The 15,626-nt window shown below is 39.2% G+C and overlaps 1 protein-coding gene across 1 annotated transcript in view; it reads right to left on the bottom strand.

Moving 5' to 3' along the window:
- Positions 1-12,901, bottom strand: part of LOC134535339 (synaptic vesicle glycoprotein 2B) — a 108,838-nt gene extending 95,937 nt beyond the window's left edge. The window contains exon 1 of the mRNA XM_063374420.1: positions 12,808-12,901. The gene's annotated coding sequence lies outside the window, so the exon portion shown is untranslated. The remainder of the gene's footprint in view (positions 1-12,807) is intronic.
- Positions 12,902-15,626: the final 2,725 nt, after the last annotated feature.

Here is a 15,626-nt window from a genome sequence, read left to right as displayed (position 1 = left end):
TGGATAGAGAGAAAAAAAGAGATTATACTCTAAGGTTTCTAAAATAAGTATCATCAATAACTGAACATCGCATAATTTCAGTAAAAATACAAGTGGCAAGTAAGTATTTAAGAAGTCAAATGTTATACAGAAATAACTTCTTAGTAATCACTTCAAATAGTGGAGCATTTCAGATTACATTTTTATGCTTTAAATCATGAAATTGAGCACAAAATTGTTTAGACAACTGAAGTACCAAGGTTGAAGCTCAAGGGAAATGCATTCAGAATGGCGTGGACTTGGATACGCTTGTTTTCAATATACTCGATAATAGAATCAAGTTCATCCGTAAAACTGCTTCAAACATTTCAAGAGTGATGGTCCGAACTTTGAGGAACAACTTTTGACGGGGGGGAAAAAAATTACCTACGCTGTGATTTCGTCCTTCACGCCTGGCGCATAGGCATACCGCGACGCGCGCAAGGGCCGGGTGCTGCCGTGCCAGGTCTGAGAGGAAGTGGTGGGCTGATGGTACATAGTTAGGTTCCATGCCGCTGATTACTGTATGTATGTATGTATGTATATTTATATATATATACATACATACATAATATATATAGTGCGCCAACTGCATGTCTGCTATATATGCACGGCTTTTTAATGTCTCGTATTGTAACTGCATTTTTTATGTGTAACATCCGTCTTAGCTGTCGGTAGGCGTAGTTTCTTGAATGCGACGGAAGTCGCATGGAACGGAAATGCGTAATCACGCTGCAGCCATCTTTAGCGAATGACATGAAAAAAAAGTTTAAAAAAGCCAAAGGAAAAACTTAAAGTATTAACTTTTTAATGAATTTGAACAAGTTGGCGGTATTTTAACAATATTCCTTGTCGGAAATAAGGCCCAAAGCCGGGGTTTAGTATTTTTTTTCTAATCTTTTTCGCTTTCATCGGAAATTATGTAGTTTAAAATTTGGCTTTGCAAATCGAATGATTCAATAGTTGACGTATCTGCTCCGGCAGCGAATTATTGTGGCGTGCACGGAAACTATTTGTGATTCAGGTCCAATGAATAGTTCTACTTTAAATTTTGTGTCCGAGTTGCGTATTATAAGTGTATTTGCAACAGGAGAACACATGAATTTGCTCGTTACCGAGGTTGGATGTTACACATCTCTGGCGAGTATTGAAAAACTCGCACACAATTTTTTTTTCACGCCGTGCCGTGTGTTTCTCTGTGCAGCGCACGAGATGCTACGTCTCTCCTAGTAGCTGTCTAACCTGGAGACGCAGAGATTTAGATATTTGTCCATTGTAGGAAAGAAACTGAACCTACCACTATATGGCATGGATAGGGACACCTGTATTTCGCGAATACATTACGTGTCAAGGTATTTCACAAAATAGTGTAGCTTTTCTTCTATGGTTATTGGCTGAAGTCGTTGAGAGGTGTCGTCCCGCTCTTGACGGGGCCAATGAGAATGTGGTCACCGTACTGCTGCACCCTCACAATTTGCCATGACTCTTAGAAAAAGCTACAGTGTTTTGTGAAATACCTTGACATGAAAATAAATCGCGAAATACAGGTGTCTCTAGGTATGGAATATGGTATGACACTATGACATTCTTTGAGAGCTCCTTACACCATCAGTCGGGTCGACATTCGGAGTGAATCTTTCTGAATGACAGTCCTGTGTGTAGCGATGAAGAAGCCCAGATAGCCAATCAGTTCGGCATTCAGAATTTCAGTGTAGTATAGGCTTACCAACACACGAAAAGCTTGTTGGTGCCAACCATAACGAATAATAATAGGAGAAAAGCGTGTTGGGGGTTTAATTGGATGTGGCTAGTTAAAAAAAAAAGTGAACAGTTGACATTGGAATTGGATTGATGAATGATACAAGAAACAGGTCAGTTGCACATATTTAACTCCGACTTGTTTGATTTAATTTATCTTGACGTCGCTGATATTTTGTTTTTGCCTCAATTCAGCTTCAATATAGACGCACTTACTGAAGTGTCGCAGCATTCATAAATTTTTTCCCCCTAAATACCGAAGAACTTTATGGTTCTGGGGAAAACTAATTTCTATTGATTTTAGTAACTATATACTAAAAATAAAGTATTTGAAGACGAAAGGTACATACGAACGGTAAACCCAAAACTGTTTACCACATGATAATATGCTTTCAGTACCTGCTAGGAGTGATATAAAAAATTTGTCTTCAAGTTCATAAAAAAATCAAATAAGGGCTTGTTTAGTAGGAAAAAATTATAAACAATTAAATATGGTTAACTTATGGATTTATTTAAACTTATGTGTGAAAACACGAGATATTAGTAACAAATTAATTTAGGATTAAGGCGCGACTAGGCCTGGAAATCGTCTGGTATTCTCGAAAGTGTCTGCATCAAGTGACTGTCGTCACTCAGGCAGTTGGCCGGAGATTGAAGGTATGGAGGTATAGTGCAATCCACTTGATCCGGACATCTGATAGTTATTTATGTCAATACCCGCGCGAAATTAGACTTAATCTTACCCTTTTTCACCCCAGAATTTAACTAAAATAAACGAAGAATTCTTTGTAATTTCAAATAGCTGAATCTTTGTGGAACTTACGCCGTATTTCGACTTCCGAGTAGTATGTTTTGTTTCAAACAATGAGGAAGAAAAATAATTTTCTTGCTGTAGACCTAACAGTATTTTAATGTTACATTAATATACCAAGAATATTTTTCTGGATTCGTGTTAAAAGGAAGTTGACTCAGTGCCAGTAAATTAACGAAGATACCAGGGTCATTTGTAATCAGCGTTCTTCGTAAATTGAAGGTGAAAATTATTGCCAGTGTAACTGAGCAACGGTGCTTCAACGCTCTCTTGGATTGAGGGTTGGGACGCAACCATCCCCCAGAGCAGTTGTCGGCATGGAACACGTGACCTCCCGAGCAATGTGAGACAAGAGCAACTGCATCCCCGAATACGCTCAGAGGCCAAAAACACTTACTCCACTTACTTTGAACATGAATACAAACTAATATTCTTGGTATATTAACAAAATCTTGAGAAGAAAAAAAAGCTGGTCAAGTCTACAACAATAACACTCTCCTTTTGTCCACGTGTGTGCTGCCTTTGTTAAGAACGAAACGTACAACTCGAGTCAAAATACGGCGTAGTTTCTACGAAGATACAGTTTATTTGAAATTATGATGAACACTTCGTTTATTTGAGTTAAATTCTTCGTTGAAAAGTCCGTAAATTAACTGTAATTATCAACAATTATCATTGCGAGCGAAAAACGCTTTATTTCGTCGCGAGTCTGAAGGTCACGTCGCTGATTTAATACAATTTCTTGAACATAAGCCACTGCAGTTTTACACTTTTTTTCATGGAGAAAATTCCTTTAATGCAAAATAATATATATAAAAACGAAAACAAAAACCCTCAGAAATCAAGCTTAAATCAGCTGATGTCAAACAGATAAAAACCAACGATGAACCTAAACAGGTATTATGACAACATAACGACGACAGGACAGACGAACACATTCAAACTTAAATGTAAGACAGCACAAGAAATCCGTGGAAGGAAGTTAGCCATGCAAAAAATAATAACAGCACAGACGAACGCAGTGGGCTAGCAACGACTAGACAGTTTCGACAACAACAGTAAATGCAGATAGACAACAAAACATGGACAACGCAGCAAATAAACGAATACAAAAATTAAGATAAACAGATATTATGGACAACAAAACGACTCACAACACCTACGAAAACGATGGCAAAACAGGTACAATATGACTGACGAACATGGCAAACTGTGCAAAACTGCAATGGCTTAATGTCCAAGAAATTGTAAAATTTCCCCATTTCATGAATCATTTAAAGAACGTACGGCTACATTGTTGTTTTCAGAAAATAATATTTTTGGGGGTATCTGAAAGGCAGTTATCCAGGAGTTTTTCCACTCATTTCCCAGGCTCCTGCAAAAGAGATCGCATGTGTCATCTGGAGCAGAGATATCCAACCGGCGGCCCGCGAGCCACGTACGGCCCGGGACACTGCTTCTCGCTGCTCGCCTAGAGAATCTCCCAACAAATGAATATTATCAGGTAAACTGTCGTGAGGTACACTGCTAAAACTTTTCTCCTTAAATTTACCGAGAAAGCTGGTTACAAATTATTCAGGTATCTTCAAAAATGTACAGTTACATTAAGGACACTATGTTTACTTACTCTGAACATGAATCGACAAGCATAATCTTGGTATAATAACAAAATATTCAAATATGTGTAAATAATGCTACAAAAACACTCTTATTTCTTCTAAGTGTGTTCTTACCCCATGCACAGAACTCGGAAGTCGAAATATGAGACCTAGTTTTTACCGAGATTCAGTTATCTGAAATTACGAAAAAAACTCTTCGGTTATTTGTAGTGAATTCTTGGTCGAAAAGTCCGTAAATCTACTGTAATTTTTAAGAGTGTAGCCGACTTTGTTTGAGTAAGTATACAAGTATCTGAACAAGTTTTCAGCAGACACTTTTATGGAGCCAAAATATTCTCACAGTAATATTGAATAATTTTATTAACATTTTTTTATGATATAATCATGGTAGTTCTTCTTTAATACTTTTATTTTTGATAAGTACTATTTTTAAGAGAATAATTGTCCGTTTCTTAATCACATGCTGAATATTCTATACAGTTTCAGCGTTTTTGGGCATTTATGCTTAAAGAAGAAAATCAGATGTAATTTTCTGTACAGTAGTATTTAGTATATTACAGTAGATTTTTTTTTTCACTTTAGGAAATGTTTCCATCACAAAGAGTACAAAACTGCAATGGCGTATGTCCAAAAAATACGCATTAAATCAAAATTTCCCATTGCATGAATCATTTAAAGAAAGTAGTTTTCAAGATTTAGAGTACCCGATAATATGGTAGAGGACATTTTAAGGGATTAGTTGCGCCTTTCATTTTTATTAAATTTGCTTTATCTTATGGCGCCTAGTTTTGTATATTTCAGCTATAATAGTATTATATTTGTTCATATCTTGTTGCTCATCGGGGCTTTAGTTTTTAATGGCTATAACCGATTGTGCTTCGAGCACTTTTTTTTCTAGAATACGCTTAGGTATATGAACTGCGACATTTTTCAAGCGATAAATTTTTTAAGAATATGTTAATGTTCCATAATAATTTTTTTGGATAAATAATTTGATAATTGTCTTCACGACTCAATGCGTCTTTAGTTTACTATTTGGGAGTTTGTTTGATAACCCATGAGACACCAGTGGTATCAGCTAAGTGTTATATTAAGCATTTTTGTGGTTTATCATATTTCTTATTTAAATTCCATTTAATTCCAAGCCGGTGGCAAATTTTCTGGTGTATGAGCTGCCCATGTGACGGGAGGCAACACCGTAGAGTAAACAGACATTTTAAAAATGTTATAGTAATTCGTACGTGTCTGACCGTCGGGTAGGTCTCAAAAAGTTATATGTTGCCCTCGAAAAGAGTGAAGATCTAGAGGACCCTTATTTTCTCCATAATGACTTAATGCCGGTTATGGGATGGTTACGTACTACAAGCCGTGAACGATTCTTTCCCATTTGCCTTTATCAGTTGTTTTTCTGTGGTTTACATCTCGAAAATATTCGCTGTACACAATAATAGTAAAACTGTGAGATAAGACAAGGAAAAAATGATAACTTAGGTAAGTAAGGACTCGGCTATGCTCATGCGTAAGGGCAGGCATTTTTCGCGAAAAGATCTGAACACTTATTAGACTGCAACAAGGTATACCCGCACCTGTGGTTTCTTCCTTGTGATTGGCTTCCGTCTGCGAGACAAGTCGTTGCCTTATTTGACCGAGCCACTCAGGACGCGTTTGCTTCCGCACTGAATCACTGTAACTGGTGATCTAACAATCGACATGTACCTGGAAGAAACTCGCCCAATCACAAAATACAGACGATGCTATAGTGTTTTAACCTTCATCTAGTCTCGAAATCTTTTCGCGAAATCTGCATGCCCCTACGTCATGCGTCATTCGTGCTGCCGAGAGGTCGTATCCCCACACGTTGCGCTGGTGTGTGCCGAAACGCCAGGGAGACCGAAGCGACCCCTCGTATCGCCCGTGACGCACGGCGACCTCCACTCCCGCAGTGCTGCCAACGCGACGAGGCGTCGGCGCGAACAACCACCGCTCGGAAACAACTGCCACGCGAGAATCCTCGCTTCGGTTCGTTGGCAGCAGTGGCAGTTTGAGATTCCCCGTCGCGTTGTACGGCATTCACTTATATTGTCACCGTGTGTGACATCGTCGTTCGTGTTTGGAACCCTGGACTTGAACGTTCGCCAGTCGCTGGTTTGGTTGGGTCAAATAATAAATAAATCACCAGCCAAGACAGCTATTGGCGTCAAAACCTTCATACTTAGTAGTAACTCAATTAATATTAGTTTTATTTTTTTTTTAATTTTTAATATAATGGTAGATATAGTAAAATACAGCAAGTAGAAGTAGAACATAGACGCACGCTAGCTATAGTGAGTAATAAAGTTCTGATTTATATAACGATTTGAGTAAATGATTTTAACAAATGATAATAATGAATTTTGATTTAGATTTGAATAAACATCAATCAATGTATATTTTCTTAACACTTTCACTCTATTCGTCAACTGAAGTGTACAATTTATATCTTAATACTTCATGGATTAATTAAACTATGAGTGTGTGGGCCATGGTGTAGCCTACTTTCTAGCCTAAATAATTCGGGGAGCTGAATTGTTGCCCCTTGGTTAGGTTAGGTTAGGTTAGGTCACTTTACAAATTAACCACTGTCAGAAAAATCCTGAAGGGCTGCCCATCCAAGGGGCAACAATTCAGACAACCTTTCAAAAACACTACTGTCTGAAAAATCCTGAAGAGCTGCCCTTCCAAGGGCAAAAATTCAGACAACCTTTCAAAAACACCACTGTCAGAAAAATCCTGAAGGGCTGCCCTTCCAAGGGGCAACAATTAAGGATTATAAAATTACGAAATAGGACACATTTTAAGTTACTGGAAGGGCTGCCCTTCCAGTCGCTTTACAAACTAACCATTGCCAGAAAAATCCTGAAGGGCTGCCCATCCGAGGGGCAACAATTCAGACAACCTTTCAAAAACACTATTGTCAGAAAAATCCTGAAGGGCTGTCCTTCCAAGGGGCAGCATTTCAGTCGCCCCAATAATTCATTAGGGCTATGAAAAAAAATTAAGTTGTATACATTACTTAAGTTATATGTTATAATATAAAAATTATGTAGTAGTATGTAGGCCTATTATAATAAAAGCTTAATATTATTACTTCAAACAATACAATTTTGCTTTCAAATACATTTCTGGACGCGAATCTCACGTATTTCCCGCACCCGCCGCTAAAATTCTTTGCCGGAGCAGCTACGTCAGCTATTGAATCATTTGCTTAGCAGACCTAAATTTTAATCTTTTTAATGAAACGGCTCCGATAAAAAGCAAAAACGACTTGGAAAAATACTAATTGCCTGCTTTGGACCTGATTTTCGACAAGTAATTATATTAAAATAGTGCCCATCGTGTTAAAAATTCATTAAACAGTTAATACTTTAAAGTTTTCCTTTGGCTTTGGTTCGCGCCATTCGTCATCTGGCAGCACCGTGGTTACACATTTCGTTCCATGCGACTTCCATTCCATTCACGAAATTACTCCTGCCAAATGCCGTATATCGAAATCAAAGATGTTACACATCAACAAAATGCATCTTCAAAAGAAACGTTAATGCTATATTTTTATCATATTTTATTTAACAACTTACGAAAACTGAGACTAACCCATGAGAATTCGCTCTGTATAAAAAATCTCGCCGAAAAGATCGGCGGAAGAGGCTGTCAGTATAAATCGATCCCGATCCCGTTACGAGTCCAGCTAAGATATCATGCTGTGCTCAAGAATTCGGCATTAAACCCTATTATAACAAATAATCCTTGGTGCCAGGGGGGGGGGGTGAAGTAAGTTGTTCTCATTTTGACTTCAATACACACAGTGCGCAGAGCTTCAGGAAAAAACGTGATTTCAAAACATCTCAAGATATCCGAGTGGGATCTGTTTACGAAGAGCATTTAAAAATTCACTGAGGACCGAAAAGTACTTTTGATTTCGGATTAAGTTTTTAAACAGTTTTTTTAGAAGAGTGAAAATGGCTAAACAACATGTTTTCTGTGTAATTTTTGAGCGTAAAAAAACTGTACAGATTCTTGAAAGCACACAAGGGACTTGCATTACACCTTCATCTTCTTTTATATGCCATTTAATGTTACGGTCACCGTTCAAATGTCACAGTTATCCTGTGACGACGAGAAGACTGCGCGCCAGCTTAGAGGCTATACCGCGCTAGAAGCACCAGCGATCGTCGCGCTTATCATCCCGCCTCGCAAACACACATACACCCCGACCAGACAGCGCCGTTAACACAGGAACTTAATAACTCCTTACCTCCGTTGTCACGGCTTTAGTGCAGTGATGGTGATACCTGGAGGCTTGTAAGTGAGCTTTAGTTGAAGCTTTGAATATATATACTGTATAGAAGTCGCGAGTGGATAGGATTTACTCTACGTTTTTCAGAATCGTATGATGAGCAGCTTGGGAACTTCACCGCTGCAGTGCGCTGTCGTAACGCCCTGTATCGTCTTAGTTGTTATTTACACGTTAGAGCGCAGCGCTGTCGCCTGCTGTCATACCCCGCACCCCTCATCAATCATTCACTGCAGCTCAACGTCGTTCAACAGGAGGGGGAAGGGGTGTTTGAAGAGTTCGACACTTGTCCGCTTGGGACCACCACAAGTCGATGCCCTAGAGATGGTGGCGATTGCGGCGGTGAATTAACCAACTACCTCAAAACCGTATTAGAAATTTTAACCTGGGCTGGCGACTTCTATACAGTATATATATTCAAAGGTTGAAGTGGCTAGTTAAACCCGTCATTAGCGTGTGGTGAAAAGCTGTGGGAGACGTTCCAAACAAGACTTAGCACTCGTGGTAACGATAACCTCGTGTATTCATAGCCATTAGCTGATGTACTTTATGCTTCGCTACGGAAGTCCATAGGCAGAACCCTCCCACACTACTCATAGGACCATACATGACTGCAGTAAAGAAAGGAATCAAATGTCAGAGAGAAATAATACTGCATATAAAAATTAACAGAACTATACGAAATACCAGCAAAGCGTTTTACAACATTTTCACTTCTTAATTTTCGCAATGAATAGTGCGGGTCTAAAATCAAAAAAAAAAAAAAAATCAATTTTGAAGACATCGCTTATAGGTGCACCTGTAGGTACCTAATTTCACTGCCTTTCTATTTTTATCATTATACATGTTAATAAATGTAAGATGATGTAGACCAGTGCATACCCATTGCACATCTTATACAACACGTCGAATGTAAGGTAATATCGTGTATTTAGCCGCAGTAAAACGCAGAAAAATCACATACAACGTGGCATTCAGTTAATGCAACAGCACAGCTTCTTATCGGAGGCAGTAGTGCAGGAATTCGTTGTGAAGCGTAACTCCGTGGCGCAGTAGCACGCGCAATACGGCTTCCGGTTCCGGGTTCGAGGCCTGGATAAGGTGTGCGGGTGTAAAGTTGTGTTGCTTAATACAAAGGCTTCAAAAATGACAGGCTGCAGAAATGTAGTTAGCATCGCTGCACAGCAGCTAATAATAATAAAAAAGGCAATATCGCGTAGAGCACATGAGGCCTATGTTCTAATCACGTGAGAATCCGCCCCTCCTTTTTTTGTGTCCGGACAGGCCGCCTATGAATAAGAATTTACAGTGGCCTGGTTGTTATTTACGTAGTTATTAATGTTGAATATTTTTTTTTTTAATAATTTAATTTCTTATACCATATATTATAAATGATCAATTGAAAAATAAATGGCTGTGATTGAATTTCATTGAATGAACAAAAAATTCAAATATTCAAACATTAGGCAGAACTATATAATAAATAATTCAGTGCAAAGTCCACGACAGTTAACCAATTAGAACAGTTTAATGGACTTGAACTTTTTGGAAATAATAATTATTAATTTTACGACTATGAAACGATAAATACTCGGGTAAGCATTACTTTAAAGAATAACAAAAAAATATCTCGAGAAGCTTGAGAGGTAAGTATAAAACAAGAATGATTATAAAGTATTTAACCTTGAGCGAACAGCAAGCAGCAAATATAAAGTGACAGAATGTTCAACAAAACATAAAATGTAATGTTTGTACAGTGAAAACTTCTCCGAAGTTTCTAAAACAATAATAACATGTAAATGCAAAAATCCAACTACGGTAAAGCTGAGTATTAAAATTAATTGTCATTGCGACAGAGAATGCGTTAATAGTAAGGCTTCTGTGGCGTAAAAATAAAGTTGTTTCGTACATACGCTCTAACCAGAAACGTATACAAATGTTCATTTCATGAAGAAGAAAAAAAGGGTGGGTGATGTAACCCCTTTTTACGCTGTAAGTGAGAATGATAGATTATTTTAGGATTTCTGGGAAGGGCTAAATCCCTCGGCCCCCCCCCCCCCCCTAACCCAACCCCTCTACAAACACTCTTTGTACGCTCCTAGCTCTAACTGCTAACCAAATAGTGGCATATACGAGGCCCTTCTGCCCACAAAAATGCTAGGATATTTCCAATGAGAAATTGCGTACGCAGAATTATTTTATATCGGGGAAGTGTGTTTGTGGGAGGGGAGGTGAAATGGGGGTAAAGATAGAACCACTTCGCCTGCTGTTTGCTTTCAAATTCTCTGCTATTGTGGGTTTAAACTATAGATATTAAAAAATTTCTCGAAGGAAGACAATTTCATTTTCCCCCTCTCCCTGCCCTTTTGCGGACGCCACTGTCGATGTTTTTTCTGTGAATAGTGCGAGATAAACGTTTTGCAAGCTGCGCTCCGCAGTTCTATGGAAATTTGTTGCACGGAACGGACCGGTTCGTCTACAACTGCAATTTCCCAAATGGTGTCTGATGGACACTGATCTCTGATTGGTCCACGTGACCCCCTGACGTCAAGGAAGGTGTGAACGATGGTACGAATCAACCTGGTCCGGGTAGGTACACAGGTCAACTTGAACTTTTTGTCCCAATTGTGTCCTTTGGTCAAATAGAAGAAAAACACTCCTGTTATTCGCTGTTTCCGGTTCACGTTTCAAAAAGGTAATCAGAAAATAACGGACGATGCGGTAGGGAAACAAGAAGACCGAGACAAAATATTTATCAGTCCTGTCCGTTTGCGACCGGCCTCTTCCAAAGGCCAAATACACGAATTAATTTTTACAGTGTCCTTAGAATTCATTTATTTGCATTTAATCTTGTCTTACAGAAACAAATAAATATTATTGATTTCCCACATATTTCACAATTGCATGCTCATTTAAAATGCACGGAAACAAACAAAAACAAGGGAAAAATTATTATTTTGGTGCTCTATATTTATTGCGCTCTGGTAGGTACTTTAGAAAGATTCGGACATCGGACATCGCAATTATAAACCGGTCAGTTTTCCGTGCGACAACACAGTCCACCACAGGTTTGGACTGTTGTAAACGGGCCTTAATAGGCGGATCCATGGCCGGATTTAGGGGAGGGCAACCGGGGCGAAAGCCCCGGGGCCTCCACAAACGGAGGGCTCCACAAACGGACTCATACAAAAAGGACTATGGAAAAGACCAATCTCCGGAAATATTTTACTACCAAATTCTCGCAGATCAAAATTTCAGAGCTACATTTCCAAACCTTGAAATTGCATTGAGAATGTATTTGGTTTTGATGGTTTCAAATTGCACTGGAGAGCGCTCATTTTCAAAAATGAAAATTATAAAAAATAGGCTCCGAGCCACGATGGGACAAAACCGTTTATCGAAGCGCTCTCTTCTGAGCATTGAAAGCGATTTACTCCGGGAATTGGATTTCAGCGAAAGCATCAACGATTTTTCGGCGAAAAAAGCTCGGAAGGTTCCGTTCATTAACACTAAAATTTAATTTTATATAATTCTAGTCTCCGATTATATTTATGTATGTTTTATTTTTTTGATACTAAGAGAATCTACTTGATTTCACAATAAACTATTTATTGGAAAACTCGACTGAAAAAATTTGTTCATTTTATTTGGAAAATAATTTGGGGCCAGGGGGCCTCCGCTCCTCTGTTACCCCGAGGCCTCCAGACCTCTAAATCCGGCCCTGGGCGGATCCCTACAGCCCGGTTACATAACAACGTTTTTTGAAAACATAAAACATCGTAGTTGAGAAGCATTTAAGACCATAAGTAGCAGGAGCGCGAATCTGTAGGGTTCTCAAAGGGCGACCCGCACGGCCCGAGAGTTTTGACACAAGTATTCCCTGGATACGGCGTTTGTGTGTTGTATGCTGTCCATAGTTTCGCATACATGCATGCATACATAGTTTTTGTGGTTGTACAGTATGTTTGTATATATGTATATATTTGTATTAATTGACTTGTTCTATATCCCAGAGTCCTTACCTCCATATTTGATCTACAGATCAAAAACTGAATAAATAAATAAATAAATAAATAAAATAAATAAATAAGCAGAAAACATTAAAATATACAGAATTTTTTTTTTTCGTAATACATAGTTTCGACGTTCACGTTTACCAACCCCGTTCTTCAGAGTCACGATGCTGCAAAGCGCGAGCGGGGTTCCTCGAACGAGGGGGGACGTGTTGGTTCCAGCGGGTGTACGCCCGATGACGAGTCTGCCGCACTCACCTCGGCGGGGGCGATCGGCGGGTCTCTGTGGCTGGGCTCCCTCGACGCGCGGCTCCCTGTCTGCCTCCTCGCTCGCTCAACGCGGGCAATGTGCAGTCCCGCCCGCCCCCCGCCGGCTGCTTTATAGGCGCGCGCAGCCTGCCTTGTTTGCCGAGCGCCAGGCGTCGCCCCGCCGGCGACCGCCAGTCCGCGGGAGAACCCCACCAGTTGTCCACGGCGAGCGTTCAAGGTCACAGCTGAAGAGTAGCCCCAAACAGTCCCCGCCTACCCGGGCGGAGCTTCAGGAAAAACAACGCGATTTAAAAAACTACAAGATATCCGAGTGGAATCTGTTTAAGAAAAGCATTTAAGTGTTCGCCGAGGGCCGAAAAGTACTTTTGATTTCGGATTGTTTTTTAACTGTATTTTTAGAAGAGTTAAAATGGCTAAAACGTATGTTTTAAGAGTAATTTTTAGGCGTAAAACAACCAGTACAGATTCTTGAAAGCACTTAAGGGACTTGCATTACACCTTTATCTTCAATTCTCGGCTATATAATGTTACGGTCACCGCTCAAATTTCACAGTTATCCTGTGACGACGAGAAGACTGCGCATCAGTTCAGAGCCTTGCGCTTAGAGGCGATACCGCGCTAGAAATACCATTGAGCATCGCGCTTATCATCCCGCCTCACTAACACACATACACCCCTGACGAGGCGGGCCCCTTAAGTGCGTGCGCGAGTACTGCTTTGTTGTTCTCTCGCTTGCAGCGCCACCTACGCAAAATGACGGTCAGTATAGAGTGAACCTGTAAACTGTTTATTTGGCAAACAGAATGAAGCCTCTCCCCCATTGAAATCTCTTTGTACGAGAGTGTTTGAACGTCGAAGTCCCCCTGAAAGTTGGATTGGTCGTAATGGTCGAGAACGACATAGCTCTTTTTCGCTGGCCTCCACGTTCACCTGACATCATGCGATTTTTTTTTCTTCCTTTTCGGGCTTTATAAAGAAGATCGTGTCTATGTTCCGTTGCTATCTAATGATTGGTCAGAGTTGAGACAGAATTGAAGAGGCAATTTCTTCCATTACTCCGGACGTGTTAATCAAAGTATAGGAAAAATTGGTCTTTAGGGAGGATGTGTGCCTACTACATACAAGTGCACATTGTACGTAGACTTTGTACTAAATAGGCCCCACTAGGGTAGCCAGTTAAATATGTAGAGCCACTTCTACTTAGACTCCACTTGGGTCGCCAGTTTAAATATGTAGAGAATAACTACGTGTGTGCCTTCAAATAGATTCCTACTTGGGCTTGAAGGAAATGGCCACACTTGTGGCGCCAGTTGGTTCTGTACGTAGACTTTGTACTAAATAGGCCCCACGTTGGGCGCCAGTTGTTTCTGTACGTAGACTTTGTACTAAGTAGGCCCCACTAGGGTAGCCAGTTAGTTATGTAGAGCTACTTCTACTTAGGCTCCACTTGGGTCGCCAGTTTAAATAAGTAGAGAATAACTACGTGTGTGCCTTCAAACAGATTCCTACTTGGGCTTGAAGGAAATGGCCACACTTGTGGCGCCAGTTGGTTATGTGCGGAAACTTTTTAACTTCTGCCCCACTTGGGTTGTCAAATTAATTATGTGGGAGAACTTTAACTTCTCACACACACACATAAAACGTTGGGCTGTGTTAAAACTGTGTAGAAAATTTTATTTTCACTCTTGTGTGGCTCCCAGCTGGTAATTCTGATATCAAGTAGGCCACAGTTAGGTATTACTTATATGGGTACAAACATACATAAACATACACTGGGGTAGATGAAACCATAAATAACATGACACAACACTTTGAAAATAAAATATATAATTATTTATTTTAACTGTAAAAACGATTTCAAAATTTTACCCTTATTAATATATTTAATTTAATTACTATTTATATTCAAAACAACAACCTAACTTGTACTTGACATCATATAACACCAATAAAATTCCAATTACCAGGAGTTATGGTGCGCACATTTAAGTATTTACAAAAGTCTTTATTCGGGTTCGTTGACACTACACAGTTTTTATTTAATGTTTTTGGGAACTTAAAATCAATTTACCTCGGCTAGTTAGGTTCAAAATGTCATCGGCAGAGCTCAGAGCCTCTTATCTATAGGACCTCTGAGTCTGTTAATTAGTGTGTAAAATCGTAAAATTTATATCAAAATATTATTCAAATTATAGTCATTGTCAATTTACTTCATAAAATCAATGTTTATATTAGTTTCCGGCGACGATGTGACGTAAAAACGGGAGTTGTGTGATTGAGTGCATGAATGGAGGACACAAATTCTGGGCACTTTTATTACTCACGTTTTTCACTCCTATATTATTTATCTTTTTAGATAAATCCTATTCCAATATTCTGGACTCCCTAATGATTCATAATTATCATCCTTTATCCGGGATGCCTGTTGCTATATAGCTAATTTTCAGGATTTATAATCGCCGACGTCACAAAGTTGCCGCTCTTTCAGCTGGCCATTATAGAACTCTCTTTCTTACTAGCTTCTCAAATTAAGCCAGTAAAACTCAACTTTTAAATGGCGGCCTGTGATTGGCCGAAAACCAAAATCAGTTACTTAATTTCTTAACAAAAACTTGAAATCCGAACGCAACAATTGCGCGGATAACAAAATTTCACGTACAATTTAAATAAATAAATATTAAAATAATAATTTACATTATAAATAAACGGCGTTAATTTTACCGTTTACAGTTTCCAAGTTCATTAGTCCTTAGAGGGGTATCAACAATACCTATTTCAAACAGTCCGGTAAAAATCCAAAGAGTCAC

This window comes from Bacillus rossius, chromosome 1 (assembly GCF_032445375.1).
Source record: "Bacillus rossius redtenbacheri isolate Brsri chromosome 1, Brsri_v3, whole genome shotgun sequence".
Taxonomy (NCBI): domain Eukaryota; kingdom Metazoa; phylum Arthropoda; class Insecta; order Phasmatodea; family Bacillidae; genus Bacillus; species Bacillus rossius.
Note: the sequence above shows the minus strand (reverse complement) of the source record. Positions and strands in the feature narration are given on the sequence as shown.